The sequence below is a fragment of the Pleurodeles waltl genome, chromosome 2_1 (assembly GCF_031143425.1).
Source record: "Pleurodeles waltl isolate 20211129_DDA chromosome 2_1, aPleWal1.hap1.20221129, whole genome shotgun sequence".
Taxonomy (NCBI): Eukaryota; Metazoa; Chordata; class Amphibia; order Caudata; family Salamandridae; genus Pleurodeles; species Pleurodeles waltl.
In genome coordinates, this window is record NC_090438.1 from 749955097 (window position 1) to 749970741 (window position 15645).

The following is a 15645-nucleotide window of genomic DNA, read 5'->3' on the forward strand; positions in this document are numbered from 1 at the left end:
AATCATAACTCTTTGATGTGCCTTCATGGTGCTCTAATTACTTGTCCCTATCACATCTTTGGAAGCTGGGGTTCAGCAACAGGAGTGTCCATGACCTGCACTGGTGATGCAGGAGCAACAGCAGTCTGGGGTTTTCCAATTGTCCATTCGGTGCCAATGCATCAGATTCTTGTAAATGAGGCCATTAGTCTCTTATATAGAAACAAATCAATATATGTAGAAAAGGTTGTAATGGACCTGCAATCTTGTGTTATCATGTTAGCAATGTGCCGACCTAGATGTTGTTCTCGTTCAATTGCCTTGTTTGCTTTACGCATATCCACACAGATATCTACAGCTCCCTCACTGTCCGTTTTGGGTACTACACTATGGGAGAAACCCCCGATATTGGACCAGTAGAATGCTCAATATCATGTTTAAGTAATGATTAGAGTTCCTTTTCGAGAGTTTGTACACAAAATGCAATTCTTTGGTGTCTTTGAGCAACAGGGCAGACATTCTCATTAATATGCAATTGTACTTTCATAGTCTTACGTTTTCCTAACCCATGAGACAATGAAGGGAACTGATTTACTATTTTGTTCGGAGCATTCATGTTGTAGTTCACTGAGATTAGCCCCATTATCAGCAGCTGTGCTGAAATTGAGTAAATATGCACTTGACGCCCTACCTTAAAGCGTGTGAATGGGCGCTTATACTTTTATTTTTTTGTGTTTCATCATCACTACAAATTAACCTTTACTTTTCAATGGTGCTCATGCAGCCCACGTGTACACTTTAATTTCCAATGGTGTAAGTCGTGACAATGGAGATAGTTCATTATACTTCTCCTCAGGCATAATATTTATGAATATACCACTGTTGATAATGAGAGGCACTGAACAACCATTTATTTTAAGTGTAATCTTCGAACAATGTCTGAATGAATTTGGTGCTTTTTCATGTCAACCTTTCCTTGACTGGTATTTTTCTTCACATCCTGTCCAACATGTTGCCATTTTTCTGAGGTAAACATCAACATTGCACAATCATCTTCTTTACTTTGTCTCAACTGATGTCGCTTGGACTTGTTGGCGTGCGTCATACATCGCTTCTGGAACATTAGGTCGGCCATTTTTTCTTCTCTCCATGAGGCACCTACTTTTTCCTTCATCTTGCAAACTGTTACAAAATGGTTCTCCTTCCTACAGCCTATGCATATCTGTTCAATGGCAGAACATTTACCTTTGTGTGGAAATATAAAATCCACACCTGAATCACAACTTCTTTTTCCTCTGAGACATCACTTTGTGTCCTTCAACTTTGTATTTCTGCTTGCTTTTCATGTTCAAGGGTGACTCACTTTGGGCACCTTTAGGCTCCATGTCAGCAGCTTGTTGATCGGCATGCTTTTCAGCTCTGGAAGCCATGAGAACTTGCTTCAGACTAAGAGTTTCTCTCATCATTCATCATCTGAATGAATATGACAGACATCCATCAATAAGTCAGAAAGGTATTGCTTCTTATTATTAAATTCATAAACTGACAATGTTTGATAAGCATATCCAGTCTCCCAACAAATTCATCTATGGTTTCACCAACCCTTTGTCGTTCTTGACTGTAAATGTACCTTTTGTAATCGATAGTCGGCATTAGATTGAGTTTAAGATTAAAGGTTTCTTTAATTTGACAGTACGAAACTTCATCAACTCACAGCATTTTCTTTATGACTACTTTTACACCATCATCAGCAAGATTCGTCAGGTATTTGATAATCTTTTTGTTATCTTTTCCTTCTAGCACATCAAAGAAATCATCAAATGTCTCTGTCCAAGCAATCCATCTGCTGCCAATATTTTGCTTTTTGATGGTATCAAATAGTGATGTCAGTTTCAGGAAGGCTTTATAACCATTTGAGGGACTTACTGACATTGATATTGGAGTTATCTCAAGCTTCATATTCTGTCCATCAGGCCCTGTTCAGTTCATAGCAACAGTCAGCCCCTGTGACATGCTGACCTCAGGGTCACCTTTTATAACTGTGGGAAGTGTGGCCTCTTTCTTGGTTTCTGCCTTCCACTGTTCTGAATGCCACTTCAGATATGGACGGCTCCGTAAGCACAACTCTGGGCACTTCTCCTTGGGCCACTTCCCAGTGCTGCCGTATGACACTCTTTAATCGGTTCTGGTAAGCAGCTGGCCTTTCCTTGTATCTGAGCACTGCTTTTTCAGGTGTTCTTTTGCGCTTTTGCCACCTGCTTGATCTCTGCCTTGAAGATCCTCTGATTGCAATGTTAACATGTAATTTGCTGTTGCTATTTATTGCACTTTCAAAGACTCGGTTGTATCTTCGGCAGCAGCGCTCCGTGTACTGTATAGTTTTATATTTCATAGTAGCGCAGTACCTCTGTATGGCCTTGCTAGTAGTGTCGTAGACTCCCATTTTGGTAACAAGACTTCTGGATTTTGGGCAGCAGCACCACAACGCATAGGGTACTGAGTCTGATCCCTCACTGGATGACAGCTATCGGCCTAACCCTTTCCTGCTAGCCAGCACCACCTAATAAGTACCAAAGATAGAAGTGATTTGTGGCAACCTATTGCAAGCAACTCAGACTCCTCAGGGAAGTTGTGGTGGAGCAGATCTCAAACCTTTCTCTCAGTTATGCAAGTCTCGTGCATGCAAGGATGAAACAGAAGCAGGATCTTGGTTCAATAGTTTTTATTGAAACAACTGTGTTCTATGTAGAAAAGCATGAATTGTGATTATAAGGATAATGAAACACAGTGTTATGACAGCAGTGACCAAAAGAGTGAAACACAAGAAGAGTCCCACCATATTGTCATAATAGTGTGCCTAGCATTCCTACCTGTGCATCTGTGTTTCTACATGAGAGCAAGTAGCAGTGGTAGTCTTAACCCACCCTTATGGTCCTGGGAAGGACGCCCAGCACTCATACCTGTGCTGAGGTACAGAAGAGGTCTGTTAGTCTGCTGAGAGTCCTCCCATGTAGCTGAAGAGTAACCAAAATGTTTGATGGAAAACTGGCTGGAACGTCCCCTCTGAGATGTTGTGGGAAGGGTGATGTTTTATAATAACATATCTGTTGTTCTAAGAACTGCCCTGACGTGACAACACATATTTTTCTGTGTAGGGTAGACAGTGTTCCCTTTGGACTGGCAATACCGGTAAACATTGTGTACAACCTTGGGTTGAGCACAAGAGAGAATGTTGTGTAAAGAAATGAATAACAGTTTCTGCAAGGAAGGACAAGTGATAGAATAAATAAAAATAAATAAAAAAACATCTCCACTAAAATGATGTGCTGCTAAAATAATAAAAGGAATAAAAGTGAAATATAACTAGGCAAAAAGTCTCAGGCCCAGAGCTAATCAATGTACCCTTGTAAAATGCTAAAATAACCACACAACAGTAGGTTCTTGACCAACAATGTGTAGACTTGTCAGTGAAGCTTTATTTAGCTTCAACCACTTCACACCAGCTGGATCTGTGCTTTGACTTCACATAGGCCAAACATCGATTTTGCACTTCAATGCATGCACACGTGACACGCAAAAGCAATTTGCTTGGACCACAGTCTGTTGATCTTCGGGTTACTGTTCCCTAACTCATCGCCAGTGGTAGTGTCTTCCCCAGCATGGGTACCTGCCAATGAATACACCACACATGGAGCTACGTATTACACGTCTTTATTTGTCTGTGTGTAACCGCAAACTCAACATTCTAAATCTGCATTCACTTCACCACCTTCCAACACTTACGTCGCAGGTCTACAGAGTTCTTCAGGAGCCAAAAGGGCTCTGTCATTCATACCCCCACAACAGATACTAACTGTCTCTACGTGGTGTAGGATAGATACCAAGATAGCTCAGGTTTTGTATGGCATCTTTCACTTTGGGATGGAGCATAAGACAGGGTTTCCCCCTCTCCTAGTGCCTCTTTGCCCTTATTCCTGAATTCCTCGCATGCTGACTTCGCTGATACTTGGGACCACAACTGGGAATGTGTCATTTTACTGTATGCTGAAGATGTGCTCTTGCATAGGTCTGATCCTGCGCAGTGTGCAGAATTCTCAAGGGATTTCTGAACAACCTACTGTTCATTTTTAACTTCTGCATCACAACGTACTGAACCATCTACACTATTCTCATTGTTACTTTTGATGTGCAATTTGTTTTTAATACAACTCGAGCTGATTGTACATGAACCGTGGATCTTGTGTATGTTTTGTACATTTTCATAAGTGATTTTGCTCCACTTTTTTCAGGGATGTACCAGCTTGATACACTTCATACAAATGAATCCTACAAAACCAATGTGTTTCTATTTATTTATATATATAGCCACAATCCCAGTTTGGTTTAAAGTATTTGATACTTTAAGGTATTTCATGGTCCACATAGATCTGAGACAACTGCAAGCCGGGTAAAATACAAAGAAAACACATTTCTCCCTGTTACATGTAAGTAATGCCTCCATTTCAAAGTGCTAGAATCGGTATGTTTGGCCGTTCACTCCTTATTAACCATGCTAATATGTTCTCTGGTTTGTTGCTGCCTCTACACAGCTTCTGACAATGCTGTGTGTGTAAATTTGTTAAGCATATCTCTTCCAAGATGCACTTTTATTTCCAAGTGCTTCTTGTTGTCTATCAGGAATTCACCCTGCTTCAAAAGATATACAGCATTACACTTCAAGTATAAAATTTGATTACCACGCATAATCAAATAATGCATTCCAATCAACTTTTATACTTGAAGTGTGGTGATGTATATCTTTTCCATTCAATCTCCTCTTATTACTACTTTTTGGCCCATATGTACAAACGCCTTTTGCATTTCCCAACAAGCCAAATTGCAATTGTGGCTATTAGGAAATGCAAACCAGCCTTTTCCTATGGACATAAAGACTCTGTTGCATCGCAAGTTGTGATTTCTACCCTGTAAAATTCACAATTCGCGATTACTAAAATAGGAAATTGGAAAAATGAATTTCCTATTTTTGATTTCCTAAGCACATGTACAAAGCAGTTCCTGAATGCAAAATTGGCATTTAGGAACAAAATGGGTATTTAGGACATGCTATTACCATCAAATCCAATTTGATGGTAATCATGTACAATTTGCAAAAAGGCACCCAAAATGCACCTTTTGCAGTGCCTTGAAGCACAAATTAGCCCGAGGTCATAGAAGCGCTTTACAAGTGCACCACTTTTTTACTCCTTAGATTTAAGGTGGGGCTGAGCCCCACAGTTAAGGTTTTGCATTTCCTAAATTGCGATTTTCTAATAGAAAATTGCAATTTAGGAAATGTAAAACCATTGCTACCTATGGGCCAATAGGAACAAATGTTTTTGCATTTCCTAAATAGCGATTTCCTAATGATTCCCACTGTGAAGAAATCACTATTAGGAAAATCGCAAATTCTGTACATTCCGATTTGCGATTCCCAAACTGTGTTTTTTTTTTTTTTAATAACCAATTTTATTGCTTATAAACTGCGCACACATCATGCAACAGTAGAGGCAAACATTGGGTATTCAGAGCTGTTACATCACATGGCTGTCTATTTGTATACATTACAATTACCATTACACTGAGAAACCGTAGTAGTTCCACCATTTTCCCTACACTTTGTCATGTTTCTTTGGACACCCTGAGATGCATAGATCGGCTTTTCTTGTGCACACCAGTCCACACCTGCCCGCCACACTGCCATTGATGGGACTGTAGGCTGCTTCCACGGATGGGCTACGTCTCTCTTAGAGATTAGACAGGCCATTCCAATGAAGCTACACACACCGCGTGGGCCTCCCAGTTCTTCTAATAGTCCCAACAGTGCTATTTTGGGGGGTCAGGTCAATAGGACGCCTCAGGACCTCCGATATCCCTTCTTTGACTGCCACTCAGAAGGGTCTTACCCTAGGACAATTCTCAGTAGATGTCTCCCAGGTAAGTAATTCCTATTTGGTCCCAGTAGTTGAAGCCCCTAAGCACTGTGAGCTGCTGCAACCATGTCACCTGCCACAAGGGCATCATTCACGTTAAGCGGTGATCCCTCTATATTAGGCACAAGGCCGCTCTTCAGCGGTGTATTGCTACTTGTGCTCAAGAGGGCATCTCAACAGACATTCTCCCCCATATAATAGGCCCAGAAGCCTATTAAAACCTAAGGAGTAGATATCAAGTGAGTAGGCAGGTTCGTCTCAGCCACCTATGAACCATTCATTGACGGGCACTAGTTGTGAGGGATTCCCAATCCCCCTTCCAATGGTGACTTCCGTGCCAAATTAAAGGCTACTCTGTGCCACCGCCTGTTCCATATAAAAGTCGTGATTATGGATGCCAAGGAGCTAAACCACTTGCGTAGTATGCAATAGGGGAAGTTTACCAAACCATAGATATAGCGGGGGCCACATAATTTTAAGAATCGCGGTGCACCCCATGGGATTTAGGGGTACACCCTTCCAACTTTGCAGATCTTGATCAAAGGCCATGCTCAGACCTCTGAAATGAAGTAGCCATGATAGCTCAGGGAGGTATGATAAATGGATCCCTAGAAATTTAAAGAAATGTTTCCATACCAGAAATTTGGGCACCAGCAATGACCTTCGGCATCTCCTGTCACTGCCACCACAGTAGATTTACTTGCATTGACGAGAAGCCCAGAGGCCTCCACACATAAATCTAGTAGCTCCAGGAATCTAGGCCCTGAGGTAGGAGGATCACCCAAAAATACCAGGACATCATCAGCGTATAGCACCACTCTGTCTTCTAGCCTGTCTCTCCATCTCAAACCCCACACAAGAGGGTCGCAGCACAGCAGGCACTCCAAAGTCTCTATGGCTAAAGCAAACAGCAGCGGGGAGAGGGGACATCCCTGGTGCATTCCCCTACGAATAGGGAATGGGGGGATAAGACGCCATTCACTTGAACTTGGGCCGCTGGGCTTTGGTTCAAGTGCTGAATCATTTTAGGAAATTGTGCTGGAAGCCCCATATGCAGTACGGCTACTTCCATAAATTCCCAGGAGATCGTGTCAAATGCTTTGCAGAAATCTATGAGAAGGAGGGCCACTTTACCTTTCAGCTTTGGGACTCCGGAGAGGGCTGCCTGAACCCGATGGATTAAGTGCTTGGTGCTTCTGCCTGGCATGAATCCACGCTGATCGGCTGAATAAGATAGGATAGAGTATGGGTCAGATGTGTCGTTTGGCATAGATCTTAATATCCGCGTTAATAAAAGAGATAGGTCAATATGAGGAGCATTGATCCCGGGGCAGCCCCTCTTTGGGGAGGACCACGATCGGGGTACAATCGATTTCAGGGGACATTACCCTTTATGCAACTTCTTTTTGTAAGTTTTTAGGAGATGGGGTGCCAGAATGGACCGAAACATTTTATAGTACTCTATAGCGTATCTATCAGGTCTCGTGGTTTTCCCCGATTTAAGATCGGAGATGGCTGAATCTACTTCTTCCCTCATTAATGGCTGGTCTAAGTCATGGGCTAGGGAGGGTGGGGTATGTGGTAGTGGGATGTCCCAGATGATGGACTCTCCCTCCGTTAACTGCACTATTGGACGCCAAGCATGTAGGTCCAGGTAAAAATACACAAAAATCTGAGCAATAGCTGGCAGTTCTTCCTGAAGGTCCCCTTTCTTATCGCGTATGGGCGGCACCATTTGGGTGAGGGCTGCATTCGTCGCCAGCCACTGCAGTATTTTACCGTGGCTTGTCTCCCACTCTGTAAATCCTACTGGTGGAAGCCTGCCAACATTGTTTTGCCTCTTCCAGAAACACTTGTCGCAGTTCGGTTCGCACCAATGACAACTGAAGTTGTATCTCCTGTGTATCTGACTGCATGGCTTGTCGTTCTCGATCAAGTATCTTTTTTCTAGGGTGGTGCACTTTGCCTTCTGCTAACGCTCCTGTCGTCTCACATACCCCTTGAGTATGCCAATCGTTGAGGGTTTGCATACAGCCCACGGTGTCATTTTGGATTCCACTAAGCCTTCATTGTTGTGAAAGAAAGCTTGGAGCTCCCCTTCCACAAATTTGGCACAATCAGGAGATTCTAAGCGCCATGCACTGAATCTCCAAGTCGTCCGCTGTGTCTGCGGTGCCGTGCGCCACTCTGCCAGGAATGGTGCATGGTCCGATATGCCTCTAGGTAGTATGCGGAGGAAGCTCAGGTTTATGAGGTCTGTTGCCGGAAACCACATGAGGTGTATTTGGGTATCGTGTGATGAGCTGCAGAAGGATGGATGTATGCACATACTTTAGGGTGCCAGGTCCACCACGTGTCGTAGAGGCCTATTGAGTCAGCCCAGGTCTTTAGACAGGCTGAGCTGGTGTGCCGGCTGGGGCTGGGTTCCGCCGAAGTATCCCAAAGAGGATCAGGGACTGCATTAAAGTCTCCCCACACTAGCATCAGGAGGAAAGGCTATCAAGAGTGGGCTGCAGCAGATGTGGGAGAATATAACAAGACACCAGATTGTATTGCCTGGCTGCCATTCAGCCTTCATTACCAATATACCTCCCTTGGTGGGCGTCATGGATTTTCGTCAATATCATGGGGAGCGATCTATGTAGCAATAATGTCACCCTTCTCGAGCCTCGAGTGAAAAACCCTGTCATATCCAAATCGTCCTAGAAAAGAGCATTGGGTCCCTATTAAGTGGGTTTCTTGTAGCAAAACTACTGTCGGGGTATGCCTCTTTATGTAGCGTAAGAATGCAGTCCTTTTGATGAGGTCCACAAGGCCATTAACGTTCCATGAGATTATTGAGGGCATTGGGAGGGATGGGATAGTGGTATGGGATCTTGAAGGATTCCTGGTATACAGGTGTCATCTGTCTAAGACAGTCAAGTGTATACGTCTGAACATCTATTGCAACACAGTGAGTGTTTCGGTGCACAGGAACATTAATTAGGTAAATAACAGTAGCACAACTATATAATACATAAGCTGAAAAAACACAACAGTTAATAACAACCTTAACTGAGAAGTCAAAATCCCTACCCCCTCAATGCCCCACCGCCCCATACTTGCTCCCTAGAAGCATCTGGCGTCCTGATAGTAAACATTCTATTTATCTATCCACTTGTGGAGGAGGGTCGTCATGAGGTCAAATGCCCCCTGCATCAATACACCGATACTTCACCTGACAGCGTATTTCTTAATATATGAAGAGGAAGAAGAAGGCATCAAACCTCAGATTCCTGATCAAGTTTAGTGCCCAGATCACCAGGGCCCCACCCCCTCCTATTATTCCATAGGAGGGAATGACCTAGAGTCACAAATGAATGACAGTTAACTGTATGATACTGCCTATGTCTAATTTGCAGTATTTAGGTTACTGCTGTGTGAGGCAGTTAAGACAGCGAGTCAGAGGGACCCTCCTCAGATAGCCGGTTTGTCTGACAAGGAGGTTTCCTAAGTCTCTGAGCATGGTGTCCCGTCTACTGGGGTTGGGCTCACTGACGCCCCCATCCACCTCCTCTGGGATCCCCTGCGTCACACCCGGGGTTCCCTGGCACACAGCGGTGGAAGATCTCTTGGCCCATCTACAGGGTCTGACTCCATCCCACTCCGGGGATGCAACCGCCACTGTTCTGTCACCCACTCCCATGCCTGCTGCAGAGTTTCAAAAAAGAGTGTGGAGGCACCATGTGTAACCTTGAGCCTGGCAGGGAAGAGGAGAATGTAGGGTATATTAGGAACCCGCAATTTTTGTTTTACTTCCTCGTAGGAGCGGCAACGCTGTTGGACAGCTCGGGTATAATCTGGGAAGATTAGGACTTTTGCATTGGAGTACCATAAGTCTGACTTGGGGCGGGCCTCTCAAAGGATATTATCACAATACCTATAATTGAGGATCCGGATCGCAACTGGCCAGAGGGGAGCCCCAAGAGGAGGTTTCTTGGCCAACACCCAGTGTTCTCACTCCACTACAAAGCAGCAAGACATCTTGTAATCTGGCTAAGCAAAGCCAGATTTCCATGAATTCCTTCATATCAGCTCCTTCTATGCCCTCCGCCAAGCCCACCAGACGGAGGTTAATTCATCTTCAGTTGTGGATAGATGTGTCTCGACTTCCGTTACCCTATCAACCACCCGTTGCAGATCTTGGCATAACAGGGAGAGATCAATTTGGATGCCATCTACCTTAGACTCTACCATCTCTCTGGATTCCTGGATTGCCTTCAGGAGGACTGCCACAATGGTTGGGGGAAGCGAGCACACCACGTCCCGTGGTCGCCCAACTGATATGCCACCACTGTCACTGTGAGCATAGTACATTGGTCCATTTTCATTTGTGCCGCCTTTGTATGTGGAGGCTTGTCGTGCCCCATGTCCAGAGTAAGCAATGATCGGGTGACGGTGAATTCTCAGCGGGGGGAAGAGTCTAACAACCATACACTCTGCTGGATGAAGGCGCCCCAAGACTCCACTCACCAGCCAGTAGTACTCAAGCAGGCCACCCCAGGGGGGCCCATAGGCTGTGCAGATGGGCAGCCCCCAGCCCACTTAGAGGGGGGGGGAGAGGCGCAAAACCCCGGCTTGCCACAGCCTCTCACCAAACGACTTATGTTCTGGCACAAGAGGAGCGTGCCACATCTGCCGTCCTCCTGCTCCACCAGCCTCCACCCACCACGTCAGTGGTGTCAAGGTAGGAGTCCGTCCACTGGGCCACGGCCCCTCCAGTCTTTATTGTGGTCAGTATTTTCTCCACAGCAATCAGCTTCATCCAGTCAGTGGTAGGGCATTCGGCTAGGCAGGCAGGACCCCCATCAGGCGAGGACCGCTGAATCAGCCAGCATTGAGACCAGTGAAGCCCCCCCCCCCAGCCACAGGTATCTGCACTCTGACCAATGGTTCCGGTGTAGACCATTTCGGATGATTCAGAGGGGATGGGGGGGCAGGGTATCCCCAGGGCACCCCTCAGCGTGCAGCACTTCCCAGGGCAGTGGGCACAAAGTCCGTTTCCCTGTGCAAGAGCACCCACGCCCATGTCTCTACTGGCCTCCCCAGCCTCCCCCCATCAAAGCTGGCTGTCGGGTTGGGGCCAGGCCCGGACTCACCTCAATGTGATTCTTGTCCTCTTGGCTGCCAGTCCTCCCCCTTGGGGCTAGGGGACAGCCACTGCCCCTGGTGTTTGGTGTTGTCTCACATGGGATGGGGGGCCCACAAGCGAAACTCTCCCCCCCCCCCAGCGTGCACTGGAGCTGCATGACACCTCCTTGCAACCCATGATGTCTCGGGCCTTGGTCTCCTCTGCAGCCAGTGCTACCCCCGGCGTCACGGTGGGCCTCCGCTTTAGCCACTGCAGGAGCTCCAAGAGGCTGCGCGGCTGCCCCTGCGGAACATGCCCCCACCAGGCCTCCGCCGTGAGCTCCTTCTGCACTGGCCTTCTCCCATAGAGTCTAGAGCGACTTGCACCTTGCTCCCGGCCCCTCAACAAGCCGAACATTGCACCCAATGGGCCTCGGATTCGCCACCTTGCCCCCGGGGACCCCCAGGGGCAAGAAAAGGGCAGAACACAAATCCACTGTCAGGTAGAATAAATCAAAGGATTCCAGGTGGCAGGAGCTCCCTCAAGTTGTGGCTGCCATGTTGGCCATGTCCCCACAAACTGATTTCTTATGAATCACAATTTAGGACTCGCAAATGGGTTTCCTTGTACATTTGGGCTTACGGGCCACATGCACAAAGAATTCTTTTTGTAACTTGCTAATTGTGAATCTTTGTGATTTTGCAATTAGGAAGCCGCAAACAGCGATGTTCTAGTGTGTTTCAGACAAATTTAGCTATTCCGAGTGGGTCGTAAATGGACCTACCTCATCAAAATTCATGAGGTAGGTTGCAATTTGCGACCCATTGGGAATGGCCTGAAATCACAAGGATGGTGGCCTGTTGGGGTCAGCACACCACCATGTCTGTGATTGATTTTGAATAAATAATTTTTTTAAGAAAAAAAAAAGAAAATGCAGCCCATATTCCAAAAAAATAAAAAATAAAAAGAAAAGTTGTCTTTTCATTTTTTAAGAGTAGACCACTGCCTGCACTTCAAAAATGTTTGCACCCTCATTTACACATTCACAAAGGGGAAGGGACTCCCTCCCATTTGCAAATGGGTTGCCATTAACCTGAAGTTGGTGGTAAACTGCAAATGTTTTGTGACTGCATTCCGGTCGCCAAACTTTCAAACATCCCCCTGCGCACTGCTATTAGGAAGGGACACCTTAATACACCCCTTCCTAATACCGAATCGCAAACCTATTTTGTGATTCGGTAATTGGTTACTGAATCACAAAATAGGGTTTGTACATCCCTAAATGGTTTTTAGTGGTGTGAATCGGACTGTTTGCGACCGCTAAAAACCTTTGTACATGTGGCCTTTAATGCTTACCATTCATCTTGTGTATCCTTCCCATTCAGTCCCTGTCATTACTACTTTTAGTATTTATCATTAAGCTGGTGCTGGTAGAAGCAGAATCCCAATTGTTTTCAAAGTATTCATCTATGGTGTCTTTGATATATTGATATACAGTATTTGGAAAATTCAAAAGTGCTTCTAACAGTAGTCACCTTATAGATATACCAGTGCAAACGTTAATGGTCTGGTTAGGTATTTAACCTCTTTATATATATCTATGCTGCTTATCATGGCCTAATAGAATATAGTCTAGCCTACTGTGGGTGCCAGGGGTGGGCGTGATATGCTCTCCATGGGTTGCAAAATGCCTCAGGGGAACAATAGTCATGTGCACCCACTTCTTCCTCCCCCACTTTATCTTGGTATTACGGAAATGGCCAAAGGCACATGCATGACATATTCTGTAATATGGATTGCACTAGTGCACATTTAGCACCAGAGAAATCCCAGTGGGGCTTGCCTTTGCTTTCATAGGGGCGTGGCCCCTTGCAAATGAGGGAACCCTATGCTCTCACATCATATGACAGACAGGAGCGCAAAGACAGTCCGAAGGCGTACGAACGGTGTACCTCATAGAGGTGGTACACAGTCGCAACCCCCCTCCTGAGGGTGCTCCTTGGGAGAGGGGTCATGGGTCTAAGAGAACCCTCAGACAATCCCTTGTAGGCAGGTGCAACCACTCATTGCAACCGCCGGCAGGTTGATCTGTGCCCCCTTTAAATGTGGGTCTGGGTCTGCCAGCAACTTCTCAGAGCTGGTCTGCCTTTCACTAATGCTCTGCTCCAAGTGCACGTTCCTGCTTGCACTGGGAACAGTGCATTTACTATAATATGGTGCACTGTCAGTCTTGTCTAGGCGCACCAAATTAGAGGTATACCAGGTGCAGAGTGGGACAGTGCGCCATGTTTTCAATATGACCTCATATGTCTACATGGCCTACACTGTCCATTATTGGTATCCACCTTATTGCCATTTTACTTTGTTCTAGTGGTTTACAAATCAGCCAGTCTATTTTAAAGTTTAACAATTCATGTCTCCTGCCTGAATCTTGAGTACCTCTAAGCAAAGTGTAGTCGTTTGTTGAATATTATAAAATCATTTGTTTTTTTTCTACATACACTACAACAACATACCACTATCCTCTGTGTCTGTTATTGTCTAGCATTGTTAAAAAATGTACAAAGTGCAGCACACACAGAAAAAGGAAGAAATGTCGAGAAATCAAAGTATTTTTCCTCGTTCCGCCCTACCTGGGCAGGTGTAGCATCTTGACGCATTCCCATGTCTACTACTCATGATAAATCTGGGAATGCCCCAAAAGCCGCAGATGGATGCGTGGGAAAACCCATACTCCAGCCATTGAACACCTCCCTGGGCAGAGTAACGGATGGCAGTGACTTGCGCTGCTTTACGTTACTCCAGATTTACCGAGCCATGCAGGGCCACACGAGCTGGCCTTGCATGGCTTGTTAAATCTCCTTCTAGGTTTTGTGTTGCCCTGTGTCCCCTTGCGTGACAAAAGAGTAACACAAAACCTTTGATAAATATGACCCATAGTATCTATTTTTGCTTCAAGTGCCACTTTTACCTTTTTTGGGGGGGGAATTTTTGTCACAACCACATGACTTTTTGAAGTTACATCAACTGAAGTACAATCACATCCCCTGGACATTTAGGGGCATATTTAGACTCTGTTTGCGTCGGATTTGCGTTATTTTTTTTTACGCAAATATGGCGCAAACTTAACTCCATATTTATATTTTGAAAACCTACCTTGCGTCAATGAGATGCAAGGTAGGCGTTCCTAGGCAAAAAATCACTCTAAGGCCTTTGCGCCTTATTTATCCTCCTGTGTAAAAATCACGCACAGGGGGAGGTGGGCCTTAAATAATGGCGCTAAGCCTGTTTGGTGCCATTAAATAACACCTGGGTCAGGGCAGGCGTTAGGGGACCTTTGGGCTAATTTCCATGGTCGGAGACCTTGGAAGCAGTCCCCAGGTGCCCTTCCCTGCCCCTAGGGACACCCCCAGCCACCCCCACCCACACCTGGAGGACACCTAAGGAAGGGGGGGACCCATCCAAGGTAAGCCCAGGTAAGTAAAATGTTTTCTTTTTTTTTTACAAGTGCCATAGTGGGGCCTAACTTGAGCCCCCCTACATGGCACTGTACCCAATGGCCATGCCCAGGGGACTTATGTCATGCCCAGGGGACTTACAGTAGCCAGTATTTTAATGTCTATATTTAGGTTAAAGATAGGCGTATAGGATGAACATTCACCTCCAGGCTTGCCCTTCACATGTGTTACCGTAATTATGGCATGTCGCAGATCCTCTTTCAATCTTCTGACCCTCTTCATTTCTGAGAAGATGGCTAACATGAGTCCACATCAAAGAAGATTACATAAAAGCATTGGAGCAGGATTCCGTTGGGTTCATCAGCATATTATTGCTTCTGATAATTCTTCTATTGTCGTATCTTTTAGTCTATTTCTTGCCTCTCCCAAAAACTGAGGCTGTTCCAGCTCACACAGGAATGTCTTTATGGTTCTTTTCAGCTGCCAATCGATTTAGTAGTCTGTGATTTCTTTTTTCACACATCCCAGCTACCTATCCCTTTTAAGTAACCAGGCCAGGGGGGCATGACTCCGGCCTTCATTAAGAGAGGAGTCATGTCCATGGGGGTTGTGCGTCAAAAAATGACGCTAGTCAGGCTAGTGTAATTTTTTCTGACTCTAACCTGACTAGTGCCATTCTTCGACGCACAACCTCCTGTTTCCCCTACGCCTCCCCCACCCAGTTAGCATCATTTATTTTGACGCTAACCGGGCCATACTGCCGGCTAGCGTCATTCTTTAAATTTGACGCCCGGCTGGAATCTAGGAATGGCGCTAGCCGGTGGTAAACTTTTTGACGTAAACCTGCGCTAAAGCAGGTTTGCGTCAAAAATTATAAATCAGGGCCTTAGTCTACTGTAATTTCTCCTTGGTCTCCATATCTTCAGAAACTTCCTGGGGCATCCTCTTTTCTCAAACAACTTTTTCCTCTCTTCATCCTTTATGCTCTGGTAGGACAGAAGTTGTTTCCCCATTCACTTGCAAAGTCTGTTTTGCCAATAATTTGTCCCATGGAACACAGAGTTAATTTATTCGATATACCCAGAATTACAAACAGTGGCATCAAGAGGACCCTAGAAGGTTCCACTGC